The sequence below is a fragment of the Melospiza melodia genome, chromosome 2 (genome assembly GCF_035770615.1).
Source record: "Melospiza melodia melodia isolate bMelMel2 chromosome 2, bMelMel2.pri, whole genome shotgun sequence".
Classification (NCBI taxonomy): domain Eukaryota; kingdom Metazoa; phylum Chordata; class Aves; order Passeriformes; family Passerellidae; genus Melospiza; species Melospiza melodia.
In genome coordinates, this window is record NC_086195.1 from 68,332,004 (window position 1) to 68,348,364 (window position 16,361).

Below are 16,361 nucleotides of genomic sequence, written 5' to 3' on the forward strand. Positions count from 1 at the left end.
CAAATTCTTGATTAAAACTAATTAATACAAATTGTAATCTTGGATGCTTTTCATACCATCCTAGCAAAGTCATCGTAGCTAAAGAATCAATTTAAATAATTGTACAAATTACACATATTGAAAGTTTTTGGAAATATGCTAAAAAACATCAAAACAGCCATTTAAAAATCAAGTTAAACTTCTTGTCTTTTCTTTCAAGCTTAGTACCTTATTCAACTCACTAAAGAGATCAGAGGTAGGGTTGTAAAGCATTGGAACAATTTGCCATGTGAAGTGGTAGCAATTCCATTCCTGGAATTGTTCAAAAAAAGTGTTGATATGGAGGACATGGTTTAATGGTGAACATGGTGGTGGTACTGGTCTTATAGTTGGACTTGATGATCTTAAAAGTCTTTTCTAACCTTAATGATTCTATGACTCTACTTAAAAAAAAAAAAAAAAGTCAAAGGCAAAAAAAACCTCTTTCCTCGATTTATTTCCATATTAGAGGTATAATACTAGGCACCAAACAACTTTAAACACAGATAAAATGTAACTATTACTGCAAATATATCCTCGTGGCTCTTTCAAACAGACATGAAAGAAGTTATGGACAAAATGTTGTGAAAAAACGCACAAGCCTTATAATCAAAATGGCTTGTGGGTCTATCATTTCAATGCAGCTTTGTTCTTTCATAGCACAGGACAATCAAAGCAGATTAGGATTTGTCATCACAAACACTGTATGAGCTGCACCACAATTACCTTGTTACTTGAGCATCTCAAGGCTTGTTGCTGCCTTAGGCAACATCCCTCGTGCTGTGTCATTGTGCCTTATCATAAATTATACTCATTAAGAGTGTATGAATAATGGTGACTTACAGATGATTTCAAATTTGTTTCAAAACCTTATTGTGTGGAAGCCTACCCCCTGTTGGATATCCAAAAGCCATCCATTATAAAATTGTATACTTTTCAGTTTATGGTTGTTCCTAATTCTGTTTCCTGTTTTACAAAACTTTCCCCAATGTGTTAGAGGCATAAGTCATGAAGATTCCTGGTTGTGCAACTGAAAGTGAAACAGCATGAAAGGCAGCAGCAGCTGGGACTGGGACACGGGAGTTTTGAGCATCTTCTGGTCTCTATCCTATTAATCTCAGGCAAGTAATTTTGTCTTTGAGTTCCCACTGGTTGTCTCCTCTGAAGAACTTATTACTTAATGAGATACTAAGACCCTACATTCAAATAGGATTTCTGTAATACAATATTCTCTACTCCTAATTTAGGTTTCCTAAGGAATCTGCTGAGAGGGGTGGGGGAAAGAAAAAGATAAATTTCCATACAAAATCAACTCACCACAAAAAAACACCCCAAGGGCCAACCAGGATTTCCAAGCACGAGGGAAATAATTTTGCACTTTCTCACAACAGGTTGTCTTATCTTGGCAATTCGCATATATTGATCAACTTCAGAAGAGATTACACAAATACTGTGTCGTTTTCTGGACCTCAGTATGCATGTAGAGTATTGAATACAGAACAGCAGCTTGAATTTTAATGTTCTCTGAATTGTCTTCTCAGCATGCTAAATTCCCATTTCAAATTAAACATGAATATAGTAAACAGGAGAGTTTACTTAGCTGTTTCATAGAATGTCTCTGGACTACATCCTAAACTCATAAATATTATTTATATTTACATTTTAGGTTTTTTACAGAAAAGGAAGGCATTTTTAAAACATGTTGTGAACTTCACTTTTTTAAAATGACAATGGATTCTGGATAAATATCAATCACCCAGACTGACATTCACCCAGAGAACTTTTCTGATGTCACAATATTTAGAAAGACCAGAGCTGTCTTTCAAAGTCCCCGATCTTTCAAGTAGTCTAGAGAGAAGCAGGGAAATAATGATTTAGATTTGAGGAGTATTTACCTCAAATATCATACTCAGCTGCCTTGTCAAAATAAGGCGCAAAGGACCTATCTTGGGGCCTTATGATGACTTCAGCCCTAGAAAGCTGGGACAGAGACACTACCTCAAAGAGCTCTGCCCCAAAAATGACTATGAAGTTTTAGTAGACCACCATATTATCCAAATGCAGCTTGCATCTGCACATGAATTGTCCTTGCTTCTTTGAAATTAGTGCAATAAGTGCACCAGATAAAGCTGGTATTTTCTCTTTTACAAAATATATTATTCCATTTTGCACTGTAAACAATATTTCATGCATATTGATCAATAGACTTGCTTGCTGCTGCTTTTCATAGACAAGACTCAGCATTAATCAGCCACACTTTTTAAATCAGACACTCCTGACAACTAGTCTTTTTCCACTAGTGTTTGTAGATGTAACAAAGAAGCAGCAGGATATAAAATCTATTTCCGCCACTAACATAGATTTACAAATTCACACACAGCACTGAACCTTTCTCTTCTGAGTTGCTTACTGATTATTATATTTTTCTTCCTGAATGCACTCTGTAGGGCTGACAACTTCATAAAGACATCTTGAGAATCAGAAAATTGTATTTGTAATATTGACTTGATAATTTTTCAATGTTGCTTTTTTAAGCAGGTTAAAATAATGTATTATTTTACATAATAATAATAATTTAAATAATGATTATCACCCTCATCAGTTTCATCACCTATAACTCCAGTTCACAGGTTCTTGCAGATGTATCAGAAAATCACCTCATTCCACTTATAAATAAAATCTCTGCACATATCTCTTATTTTAGAGATAGCACTTTTCCTGGAAAAAGCATTTCAAATCTGCTTGTTGTAACTATTTTGATATCTAGGTTATAGAGAATGGGAGTGGCATTCACTGTGCTTATAACGAAAGTGGAATCAGATTCTACCCAAAGATGTACAGTGGAAGAGGAAGAGGCAATATCAGCAAGGTGAAGCACAGAAATCTCAATTAACTTTGAGGAAAAAAACAGTGCATAATTAGAGTGATGAAATACTGGAAAAGGTTGCCCAGATTGCCTTATCTCCATCCCTGAAGATAAGCAAAACTCACCTGAACAAAATACTGAGGAATCAAACTTGTCCTTGAAGATAGTCTGAGCTAAGTACAGGTTTGGAATAGATTATCTCCAGAAGTTTCTGCCCATCTGAATTTCTTTATTTGGGTGCCTGAGTTCCTGTTTACTCATTTGGGAATTATCTACACTAAAATGTTATTGTTTTGAATTGTTAGCAATGAAACTGCTCAAGGCTTTCACCGAAGGGACAAAAACTGAACAAAAGATTGGCAAATGTTAATGAGAGATGGAGATGTAGAATATACTTTAGTGGACAAAATAATTTAAAAACAGACAGAACACTGGACCTGGATGGTCCAAGGTTAATATAGGAAAATTACGACTCATCATGATCACAACAGTAGTTCCCTCTGTTTCTGAAAAATATCACAGAAGGTTATAAAATTCTAAGCCTCACAGTAGAAATAGTTGCAAATGTTAGTGTTTCCTTGATGTGCAAATATTTTCTAATACTGTATGTTGAAATTCTATCAGCGATGTTTCAAAAACTTTTATTTTTTCTTTTTTTCACATTGCATATGGTGAATTACTACAGTATGATACCAAAAAGTGCTTATCAGTTGTTAAGTCATCTGAAGAAAACACAGTCACTGACTCTTTACACAAAATGAGGAAATAAATATAATTCTTGGAAATCAATCTATTTTGAGACAATACACAAGTTTCTGTCCCAACCTGAACTTACAAATGCCTTAAAAAGGTGAACAAAGCTAATAATGTTCAAATAGAAAATGAGAAACAGAAAGTATTTATGAATATACTGATGTGCCTAAATACAGCAAAACACCATGTCAGGTTTTGGAGCAGTTCTAGTTGAAGTATTCAGAATCATTCTATTTATCTGAATGCCAGTGAGGAGTGAGAGACAATTCCAGTGCCATTCATGTCAGAGGTAGAATTGTCCTCTGGAGATGTTTTTTTGCAAGGCTAAGCTAAGTAGGTAAAACTAGCTCAGAAAAGAGCTTACTCTTCACTTAGGATTTCTATGTTAGTTAAAATGAATTCAGGCTTAACTTATCATATGAAATAGTGTTTTTCTGCTTCAAGAACTGACATGAGTTGTAGCATACAGCAACTCTACAAAAATTAATGAGATAAAATCTGAAATGGTTACCTAGTTACGCCAAAATTATTGCAGAGCTCTACAACAATTTTTACCCAAATGATACCATTAAAACTATTTGAGCAGAGCTATAGTAGAAATGTTTGAAACTACAAGGGCTAGAATCAGGCTCTGACCCTTTCTCTAAATCCATACCTATGGGTATATCTCCATCACTTAAACAATGATCAATGGCTACTTGTACCTACTGAGGCCAGCCTGCACAGCACATTTCTCCATGCAGATGAATTATTTTCTGTGGTAAAACAGAATAATTTCAACCATGCTTCCAGGTTAGAGTAGCCTGTGGTTTATGATAGTCTTCAGACCATGGTGGATGTTTGTTGGAAGCACACAATGCATGACAAAGTATATGACACAATCTAGGTCCTTTCTAGTTTAGTTACACAGATGGATCATAAAATCTAATTCGACAAGAAGAGGTTGTAGAACCAGGATAATGCTCTGCCACAGATTTCTCTAAATTATGCTGGATGAAAATAGTGTTAGGGAAGATGATCTGTGGCATCTAGTTTTGACACCTTCTTAACCAGGTCCTAAAAGTTGTTCAACAAGAGTAAGGTGTAATGTTCTTACATAAACATCACTTTTTTCAAAGGAACCTTCTTATTCTGGCAATATTTTCTGTTCCTTCCTAAAGTCTTTCAAAAGTTGTTTTCCAGCTTCCTCGTGCATAGGTACCACAGCTGCACTGGGAGCCAGCGCCTGCCTATAAAGTGAAGGTGAACACAGTGCAGTCTGGAGAGGCAGAGAACAAACCAATAACGCTATATTTATTCGCTGCTTGATTTGATTTCTGGTTAGTGGTGTGATTTCCCCAAAATGAACTGTGACATTTCCAGCAGCTGCCTCCTCAGCATAGAAAATAGGATTCTGCTCACCTGGGACTGTCACAAGGGAAAATGCTTGCCAACTCTAGGTCTGTACACAGTGTAGGACAAAAAATTCTATTCAACTCTGTGGTACAGCTCAATCATAATGATTGCTTTAGAAAACCAGAACAACAACACATAAAAGTACATGGGGAGGACTCATTCTTGTTAACATTTAATATTTTCATATAAAATTAATCTTTCCTCAAGATGAGTTTAAGGTTGCAATCTTCTTCTATAGAGATGCAAAACTTAATGGAAAAAAATGACAAAATGGCATTTCTGATGGCATTTCTGTATGCATTAGTAGAGACATCTGTTTTACTTTCTTTTCCACCTTAGTGTACTTTTTAACATGTATATAATTTAATTCAATTGATTTGGTTGACTTGCTTCACCAATCATTTCACTATTAAAAGAGCTCTAAAATGGTCAATAAAACAATACAATTTCAAATAAAAATACTCCACAATTGTGGCAGTTTCATAGAACTAGATCCAAGTTTTTTGTAAAACATGTTGCATCTGTTTTGCTCCTATAAAATCTATTTACTAGAGAGTACATCTTTCAGAGTAAAATCACACAATGCTTTTTAATGCAAATATTTTATCAAGAATTCATAGGCAAGCTGATTTGGTGGATTGTCCAAAGCATGTTTAATTTTATTTTTTAATTAATGCCGTGAAATGATGGATACTTCAAGTTATAGGTACAAGAGCAGCTTAATATAACAAGTTTGTACTAGGGAATGGTAACATACTGTATATTATATTGACCTGCAGAAATAATTGGGTTCATATATTTGTGGACTCTCATTTATTATTAGATATGTTATTAGATAAGTGTTTTAAAGATTGCTTCTGTTACATAATAAAATATGAGTTTGATGGTCTAGTTTTCATTACATCAACATATAATACAGGAGTAAAACTGCGTGGAGATAAATGGCTAACTCCTTCAGGTCTAACTCCACTTCTAAAAATTTTATTGGAGATAATACAAATAGTTTGAGTATAACAAATAACTGCATTAACAGTCAGGAACTTTTTTGTGTCAACTTTAAAGCAGAATGACCCAGCCACAACAGAAATTGATAGAAGCTCTCCTTTGACTGGGATGGAAGAGAACCTGCTCCTGAAAAACACCCTGATATTTTGACATCTTCTCTAAAATACATCAGATTTGATATTCTGTGTATGAACCATACCACTGAAATCACATATACTTCTGCCACCAGAGACTAGGAGTTTTAGGAATGACAGATGAACTGCACCACTGAGAAAAGTTGTTGCCTAATCTCCAACATGTTCAGAGACTTGCTCAGTTGACTTAAAACCAAGTTATGTTGCAAAAGAAAATGGTAAAAGCTAAATCACTTTCCTTCAATATGAACACCCATTTGCAATGGCAAAGATTTGTTTTTGAAACCCTAATTGAAAGTTCTGCCTGTATTATAATGAATCAAATAATTGTTTGAATTAAATTGTGTGTCATGATGGTTTTAACAATCCAAGAAAAGCATTCAAACAAAACAAGTTGAAAATATAAACTATCATACCTTAAAACAAAAGGACTTACCAATATGTCAGTAATATTTTCTTGCCAGTCTTAACAGTAGCTGGGGCCTGGGGAAAAGAGAAAGCAAAAAGATTTGTCTCAGTGACTTTATACAGCAATGTAGGAGTCAGATGGGGGTGTCAGTGAATCAGATGCCTCAGGTCACTGGAGTCACCTCCAGCACATCAGTGCAGCTCCTCAAGTTCTCTGTGATGGCACAGATTTACACCAGAAGAGCATCTCAGAGCAAGTATGAGTGCAGAAACTCATAGTTCTGCAGTCTTAGATTTTCTGTAGATGCCTTTATGATATACAGGCTGCAATTTTTTAAACTATTGGAAAACTACACAATTTATTTTTTATATTCCTATAAGATGTTGTCATGACAATTGGAAAATTTCCTAAAATAACAAAACACTGCGAATCAGATATCTTGAACAAATTTCTACTCCTTAGCTTTTATTTATCAGGCAAATTGAACAAGAAGATATTAAATATGGTTAAAACGTTTTTGGTCTTGTTCTTGTGAAATGAAAGCCAGTGAACTGATACAAAAGTTTATAAAACTTGTGGCTGTAACAGTTGAAGACACAAGTCTGGTTTTGAGAACAGCAAACAACACGTAAACTGTAGGTTCTATGGAAAAGAAATACTTTATTCTAGATAGAATTCTGCCATAAATGAAGAACCAGGATACACTAAAAATATTATAATATATTCAGTGATAAGAAAACATGAAATCAAGATGTTGACCTATTTTCTGAAATATGGCATATTTGGTTACAATTCAATTCTAACCAATAAAAACAAATATTTACAGTAACCAAGTATGATATTCCTAACCTATAGGGTATATGCGAAGATACTGGGTCTCTTTTTATGTAATTATTAAAATGTATTCTCTTTTCATGTAATTATTAAAATAAGATTTCATTAATTTGGTGTGCATTAGTGCATTAGTAGTGCTCAAACTGGAGACAGAATTGAGCTATTTCCCTGTTTTTTCAGATGGTCTTTCAAAAAACTGATCAGCTTCACCAAAATTGATGTGTCAGATGAGAAATTACAGCTGAATTCAACATGGCTTTAAGCTGTACTGAAATATTTAAATTAACTGAAACAAATTTAATGAGAGCAGTGAAGATGCTAAACGTTATCGGACTAAAATGCCAATTACTTGTAAACACAAGGGACAAAAAGATTCTTAAAACCCAGTATTTTGGAGTATAAAGGATTTTATACAAGAAGGTGAAAAGTTCTACATACAGGGGTTTAAGAAACGGTCACTAAAGCCATTATGATACTTTAAATAGACACAACAGTAAAAAATGGCACTCCACAGAAAGTAATCTCAGCTCTGTTTTCCTTTAATACCACTCACTGCATCAGACCTGTAGTCTGTGTAGAGAGACTTAATACTTTATCTGAAGAAATCCCACTCAGCCTCCTTCACAAGCAGATAATGACAGGAAGCATTCCTAACAGCATTACTCATTTACAAACACTAGTAAGTATTATGGGATTTTATTCCAACATCATTTTATGCTTCTGTGGTTCAGAACTTTAATGAATTAGATTGCATTTCTAGTAGGAGCCTCTGTGGGATAAGAATGTCAAATAAATATCTACTTAAACTGTCTGTTTTCAAGCTTTTTACAGATCCTTTGCTTCAAACAAGCTGATTACATCATAAAAACAGCCAAATAAACAAAATAAATCTATGTAAATAATTCTGAGTTTTCCCAGCTCTGTATCAATGTTAGAGCTAAATTTTATTTAATTATTACTAGTGATGGTTTATTCTTATCAGGATCAGAGACAACAAATTTAAGGACATCAGTCTGAGGACTTTGATATGTTTCTGTTTTGTTTATTCCTGCTATCCATTATGTTTTGATTTCAAAACCTGCTCTGAAGGTACATCTGCTCAAGAGATGGTTACGGATGTGTGTTATTATTAGTCTGTTTTTTCCTGCAACTCACACCAAGCAATTCTCTCAATATTTACCTTCACTACTCAGCTATTTACAATGAAAACTGCTACTTATTTTCAGCATGGCTAGCCACAGATTGAAAATAATGGGATAGGAATAGCATCAAACAGAGGGAAGAACCATCAAATACAACAGAAAAGGTGTGAATGGAGACATGAAAAGGAGAAAAGATCCAGCCTACACAGAAATTAAGATAAATAAATTGCTTTGATGAATGCATTGCCTCTACAACTTCCTGAAAGGTGTTTGTGTCAAGGTGGGGGTCAGCCTCCTCTCTCAAGCAACTAGGACAAGGGGAAATGGTCCCAAGTTGCACCAGGATAGGTTCAGGCTGGAAAAAAGGGAAAATTTCTTCACTGAAAAGAGCCTATTCCAAAAGAAAAGTTTTAGAATAGGCTGCTCAAGGAAGTGGTGGAGTCACTATCCCTGGAAGTGTTCAAAAAAGGAGTGGATGTGGTACTTTTTGATATGTTTTAGAGAACATGGTGGTATTCAGCTGAAACATGCACTGGATCTTGGAGGTCTTATTGAACCCTAATGATTCCATGCCAGCTGGTTTATGTTGTGAAATATTTCCCAAAAATCATGGAGTATTCAAAAGTAGGGAAAAAAAAAAAGCCATATAAGGTTTAATGGAACAGTGCTCTTACCCAAGAAGTGGTTAAATGCCCAAACAGTGTTTTCTGTCTCTGACTCTTTTGAACTACTATGAACATAACTGAGGCCAAAAAAAAAAGTAGAAATTCTTTTGAGCGGCAAATTAGCTTCCACTGTCAGATTGTAATGAACCTATTTAGGTGAGTGTCCAGTAAGCCCATGGAAAGAATGTTTTCTGAAGTACCTAAGTACCTCTTGGTTTTTTTTGTAATTAAATGTAACTCAGAGAAAAGAAGCTGTGAATCTTCACCTCACCTTTTTTGTCAATTCTGTATTGCATTCTTTATTCTCACATATAGTGATAGTTGTGATTTGCATCCTGTCTATTCATACATAGATGTTTGAGATATTTGAGATATCAAAAAAAAAAAAAATTGTCACCTCCTTTATGCCCTTCTGCAAGAATAAATACTGATGTTTCACCAGGAATGATGGAAAACATGTTCTCCCCTTAAATTAGCAATTACTAAAACAGTCTATGTTAAAGCTAAATATTTAATTTACATAATGATGACACACAAATTGCCTAAATGAAACTGTAGCCACATTAAAAATGTGCTATGAAGAAGGTGAAAATAGAGAAAGTTGCACTTCAATCATTGCAATGATGAGGAAAAAGCCAGCTGGCAGGAGTGACCACACTTAGTGTAACAAATTATAAAGGATATTTTAGAGGCATCTACCACATGCAAGGGTCTGTTGAAAAGGTGAAAATACAGCAACAACTTCAAATGATGTGTCAGTCATGCCCTGGTACAAGTTCTGCTTCAAAAACATGTATTGATGTAACACCAGCACCACAGCATAGGTTAATTACCCATACATTACTTAATTACCCATACATAACTTAATTACTCATACATAAGAAGCATTTTTATTAAGATATCAGGGGGGTTACAGTTAGGATATACTGAATTTCAGTTTGCTGATACAACCTTGGATCAGTCTCCTTGTGCATAAATACCATGAAAATCCTGAATTACGCTCCCTGAGCCTCAGCCAGCTCACAGACAAACAAGGGTAAAGAATTGCAGTTGTTTTTGCACATGCTTTTTTTTTTTCTTTCTGCATAAACCAATTATTGATGATCTCACATCACTCCTCCAGTCTTGTATGTGGGTGTAAGAATAAAAGATCTGTTCATTTGATTATTCTGAAATTCTAAGTAATTTTGATGATGGCAGGAGAGCTCTAAGTAATCATTCACTTTTTGAACTATGTAATTTAGAGAGTATCCATTTGCAATAGAGGACCACAGGGCTGGGATTCATTTTATCTACATTTAGTCACTGAAAACTTAGGCTCTTAGTCTAAATTAGGCTTCTAATTTATTTCTATAAGTGATGGAGAGAGACAATCAATTCCAGATTCATTCAATCCTAAAATAGACAATTAAGATAAATGAAGGACTGTCGGAGCAATCCTGTCTCACTTAGCTGGCCTCATGACTGGCTTAGACAAGACCCCTAACATTTATATGGCTAATATGACATGATTGATTCTACCTCAAAATACACAGATCTCACTTTTCTTCCATGTTCTACCATGTGTTTGCAAGGGAGCATTAAGTGTCTAGATGAAAATAAATTGTAGGCATTTTCGTAAGGATAGGGCAATAGATGTGGTCATAAAACCATGCAGGAAAAGTGAGGAAGCCTTGGTCCATTTGTCAGCAAGGGACATGAATATTCCACTACAATAGTTATTTGGATTAAGACTGAATAACCATCTCTGCTGAACAGAATAAGTAATTAGTACTAATCAGACAATTAACGATTCTGATGTAAGCCTATGGTAGGCTTTCAATGCCATAGAAGCACACATATGTAAAACTAAAATGCAAAAGTGCAATTCATAATGAATAAAAGGAGGAATTGTGCATAACACTTTGAACACACATAAGTAATTGTCAGCCCATTACTAGATAATTTGGAATAATCATAAATTATTTAACAAAAACCTCAAATTTCAGAGAGGGGAAATGGTGTCTAGCCCTGAATTTTGCTAAAATTTTGAAGCCCCAAAACAGATAGCCTTCAAGAAATCATGAGTTAAAACACAGAATGTGAGGCATTTGAAGAAAGCATAGCATTAGGAAACACATAAAGCAATAAATCAGCTAAAGTATGAAACACAATGACAGGAAAGAGAGATAGGTATAGGGAACTGATGGGCTAAGCATGTTCAGAGCCAACAATGTCAGACTGACCCTAAGAACTTTGCCAAGCCATAGAGACCAAGCCAAGTACACCGGGAATTGACCAAATTAGGAGAAGAGTTCAAAAGTTTAAAGAGGAAGACTCATCAGGAGACCCCAGCCCATGATGAAGGCAACCGGAACGACCACCAAGATGATCCTCAAAAGAAGTGTCCCCGCCCACGCTCCGCCTACACCACGCCCTCTATGAATATTCATGCAAAGATATGATTATGTATATGATCTGATGTAATCCTATATTCAAAACTGTATAAAAGGCTTGTTTTGTTACGGGAAACTTAGAAATCCATTTTGTGATTTCTCCGACGCGTCGCAATAAAATACCTCCTGCTTATCTGACTTAGGCTGAGTCTCTTAAGCAGTTATTCTCGCCTTTTGGGGCAAAATTCGGCATCAATTTGTAATTGCTTTACAAAGATACAGGAAAAAACCCTGCAGATTAAATCAGACTTCTCATGCATGACCTGGGTCCCAAGCTGCTTCACAGGGCACTGGCATTGGCTGCCACCACCCAGCAGCCCTCAGGAGAGGCCAGTGTAACTACAGGAACAGGCTTCCAATGTTCTGTCTCACCCATGCAGATAACATATTCTTGTTTTGACAAAACTACACCTGAGTATTAAAAAAACCCAAGCTTTTAGGTGCCTGCAATCCATATGCTGGCAATAACCAAAGCGGCATTTGAGGAACTTTGGCATTCACAGATTGATGCAATCATGAAACGGTTTTGGGTTGGAAGGGACCTTAAAAATCATCTAATTCCAATACCCCTGCCATAGGCAGGGACACCTTGCTCAAAGACCCATCCAGCCTGGCTTTGAATGTTTCCATTAAATCTCCATTTATAAGTAAAAGTTATGTAGGGTGGGGATCTATCTGACCAAATCGAGATATTATGCTGGTATAGACAGTGGGTTTTTTCAGTCTTTAGCAGCATATTGCAAGTTTTGCTGTGATTCCTTCAGTCAACAGCTTGCCATGTTTTTCAAATCAAAACATCAGCTTAGAAATATCTTAGACAGAAATCTTTAGCAGAAGGAAATTACATAAAATATATTATTTGCATTTACTAACACAAGAATTTTAAACTTAGGATTTTTTAGGACTAGAGCAAGAAGAAGGAAATACAGAATGAGAATCAGCTGCCCACAAGATGTATGATAAAATATCTGATTTGATGCAAGAAATTACTTCTGTTTAGCTCCTATGAGCTCATAAGGAATAGCTTACATAAACAACAGAGTGGAAGAAAAAGTCAAAGTAACGCGATGAGACCTTCTCAAGGAACACAAGGAACAGCACCTCATCAAGGTACAAAACAAGAGTCTGAAAGCAGAAACTCAGATAATCTTAAATCATGACATCATATCTCCATGACCAAATCTCCCTTAGCTTTGCTTATATATTGACATGCAAATATTTGTAGATATGGATCTCCGAGCAGACATTCCCTTCCCCTTCTCCATTGAGCTGGTGGATGGGATGTCATTGTCCCCATAACCAGGGCAGCTGATGAAGGCAGCAACCCCAACTGACACGGAACAAATTGCTAAAGCCACTTCCACCCAGTGCTATGACGCATACAGTGCAATTCATCTCACTTTGCTTTTGATGCCCTTAGAGAAGACACCTGCAATTGGGATAATCACTTGAGCCTCCATCACTGGCAAGAAACAGGCACTTTCAGACCTTAGCTACCTAATCCTTATTTAGATTGTTCTCACCTTGTGCTTACACAAATCTGTTCCCACTTTTATTTGGAATGTCTCTACCACATTTTCCAACCTGGAAGAGCAGCTGCACCTCCTCCAAGGCAGCAGATGCAAATACATGTGGACTGCTGAAAACTTGCTACTGTCTTACATTTACTCATTTTTTATCTGGAAAGAAAAAAAAAAAGGAAAGAAAAGAAAAAGAAATAAAGAGGAAAAAAGAAAAGCGCTGGTTTTGTTTTCCTCAGAAACACAGTCGGTTATTTTGAAGCCCTTAATACAGTAACCATCCATTATCCAACATAAGACACTTTTACAGTTTTTGTGATAACCTCTTCAGCAGTAGTTAACTGTCATCATCAAAAACATTTAAATATACTTAAAATACAGCTTGACATAGTTTTTTTTTATCTTTTACTGGTTGTTTCATTCAAATTTTAGTTCTTTCATGCACTAATTCTGGTTTTGTGCCTTGAAGCAGATGTTAGCTTGCCAATGAAAATGTTTTTTTACACCTCTTTCCTCCCTCTTTTGCAAGCATGCAAGTAAAAGATACAAATAGCTAAAAATGAAAACGTTTGCTCAGCAGTAAGGCCTGGTGCATGTAGTGAGGTATTTTTCTGATTAATTCCCTAACCTAGCTATTTCCAGAGCTTGCTTCTTATGGCTGTATAAAACTTTCGCAGATGTGTTTGGTGCTTTATGATTTCAGTGTTTTTTGGTTTTTTGCTTGTTTTTTTTTGGTTTTTTTTCCTGACGCTTTGGGATACATGTCTAATTGATATTTTATGCTCTTCACACAAGCTTGTCAGTGCTGGGTGTACAATGTCCTTGTTTCCAGGGGTGGGTAACTCACTTCACAACCTTGAAGATCCCAAGTTTGCCTGACCTTGTAAGGCTTTATGTATCTTGGAGCCTGCTTATTTTATGTAAGAAAAAGAAAATAACTGGTCCCTTTTGATATTTTCCCCTGACCATGCAATACACATACCCATCCTTTCCTGTTTTGTAATAAGATTTTTTTTTGTTGTTGATGATCTAATCATCCTCATCTTCATTGTCATTATGGTAACTGGGGGCTTTTGCTGAAACGTCTGTGCCAGTCTGTCTGTCAGTTTAAAGACAGAAGATAAGAGAAAAAAATCCCACCCTGAATACTTGGCATTTTTCTAAGAGCAGGAGAGCAACTAGAGACCTGAGGCACATTTGGACGGCAGATCCAGTGAAGCATAGTAAGACATGAGTTTGTTTTCAAAGCTATCTCAGATACCACAGGCACCCAGAAACGACCATGGGATAATTTTTCTTAAATTAGCCCATGTGTTTCTCTCTGCTTCCTTGCTCAGCTGTTTCAAGGATGTGAGCTGGGGACAGGCATTGATGTGCAACATTGCAACACTGACCAAGCTTTCTGCCAAAGGAAAATCACATCTGTCCCAGCGCAGACAGGACAAAACCTTGTTCTGCATTACATTTCCTAGTGTGGATGCTTGAAAAGAACCATAAGGCGGCACAGGTCTGAAGTAGAAACAAAATAAAGGTGCTAAAGGATTGCTTTACCCTTAAGATTCTCTCAATCCTGACCATGCAGTGAGGTTCATGCCGTGGTTCCCACTTTACAAGATCCAAAAAGCCAAGACAGCAAATGCTTTCATCAGGAAAAGCACAGGTGTACCATGAATTTATACTACAAGAACCCATCTGTCAAACAGCTGTTCGAAGTTATAAAACCCAGGAGGAAAGCCAGGCAGCTTTTGTCAATCTTTAGTGTTGCATTTTGAAAAAATTAGCTAAAAGAGTCTTTTGGTAGCTCCATAACTACAGTCAACTGTTCATTTCTTTCTAGCTGCTGTAATTGATAAGCTTTCCCATTACCTCTAGATCTTTAGCGATTAATTCTTATGGGAAAGAAAAAAGAGAAAAAAAGAAATATTTCCTATTTTAACATTAAATCCAGTTTTGTGTTTTTAAAAAGTAAGCTGTGAAATACATTCAACATCTCTGATTAGCTGTTCTCTCCCAGAAAACAACCCCTACCTTACACAAGCATAATGTACCTCTTTCACATTTTGTTTTTCAATATTCAAACAATAAATGACTGTTCTAAAGAATTCATAAAATTTAAGATGGAAAGAGATCATTAAACCATGACATCTAAATGTCACAATTTCACCCAGTAAGCATACAGTAGACCCATTAATTGTATTGAACTAAATAATTCTACCAGGAGGGCACCTATTTTTGACTCAAACTCACTCAGACACACAGAATTAAGCAATTATTTCAATGGTATTTTTTAGAACCCTATGGCAGCCACTTGTAAATATTTATAACTAAATTTCAATTCTACCTGCAGCATTTTCTTCCATCGGTTGCTTCCTTTCACACCTCTTGAGTACATTGCATTACCAATCAAACAAAACTTTAGTGTGAAAACTGTAACTCTTGGTTACTAAGGTACTTTGGAAATGCTGATATTTTCCTTTTTAAGACTGAAAGTTATGACTAGTTTTTGGAAATTATTTTTTACACACAGGATTTTTCAAAAGTATTCCTTTATAATTGCATTCTTGGGGAAACAGAAGATGATGATAGAAGATCGTATAGAAAAGGCACAGAGAGGAAAATTCTTGTGGGATTCCTGAAGCATTACTACAGAAACAGTGGAACGTCTCCCTTATTCCTCTGTACTCTCTATCATGCCATTCAGGTTTAGGAAAAAAAAGATCTTTTTCAAATAAGGTCATCTACTTATGTGAAGCAGGAAGCCTATATTTTAATAATTGATTGATTGATTGATTGATTGATTGATTGATTGTTTATTCACAGTATTCATTAATAGAGGCCAATGGATACATTTGAGAACAGCCATGCCCTGTTTCATTTTCTGCCACAGGTGGTACCTGCTAGAGAGCTATTATCCAGATACACAAGACAACACTGATTTATGGTATTTATATTGGGAAGGATGGACAGTGAGAGAATAAAGCAACTTGTCCACTTCCCACTGAAGCAGAGCAAATCACATTTTTGTTTGTTTGTTTTAGTATTCTCCTGTGTCATTTCTGTAGCATTCTGAGTATACACAACTTTAGCTATGATTGTTGAAGATGTACTATTGCTTGGTGAAGATGTACTGTTGCCCTCCTTTTTACAGAGATAGAAAGAGGGAGAGAGGAAAAGTAAGTGAGGGG

General features: G+C 35.8%; 1 long non-coding RNA gene across 1 annotated transcript in view; it reads right to left on the minus strand.

Moving 5' to 3' along the window:
* LOC134415148 (uncharacterized) overlaps nt 1–16,361 on the minus strand; it is a 340,259-nt gene that overhangs the window by 136,038 nt on the left and 187,860 nt on the right. Inside the window, exon 2 of the long non-coding RNA XR_010026944.1 lies at nt 6,608–6,654. This is a non-coding gene — a long non-coding RNA (uncharacterized LOC134415148). The remainder of the gene's footprint in view (nt 1–6,607; nt 6,655–16,361) is intronic.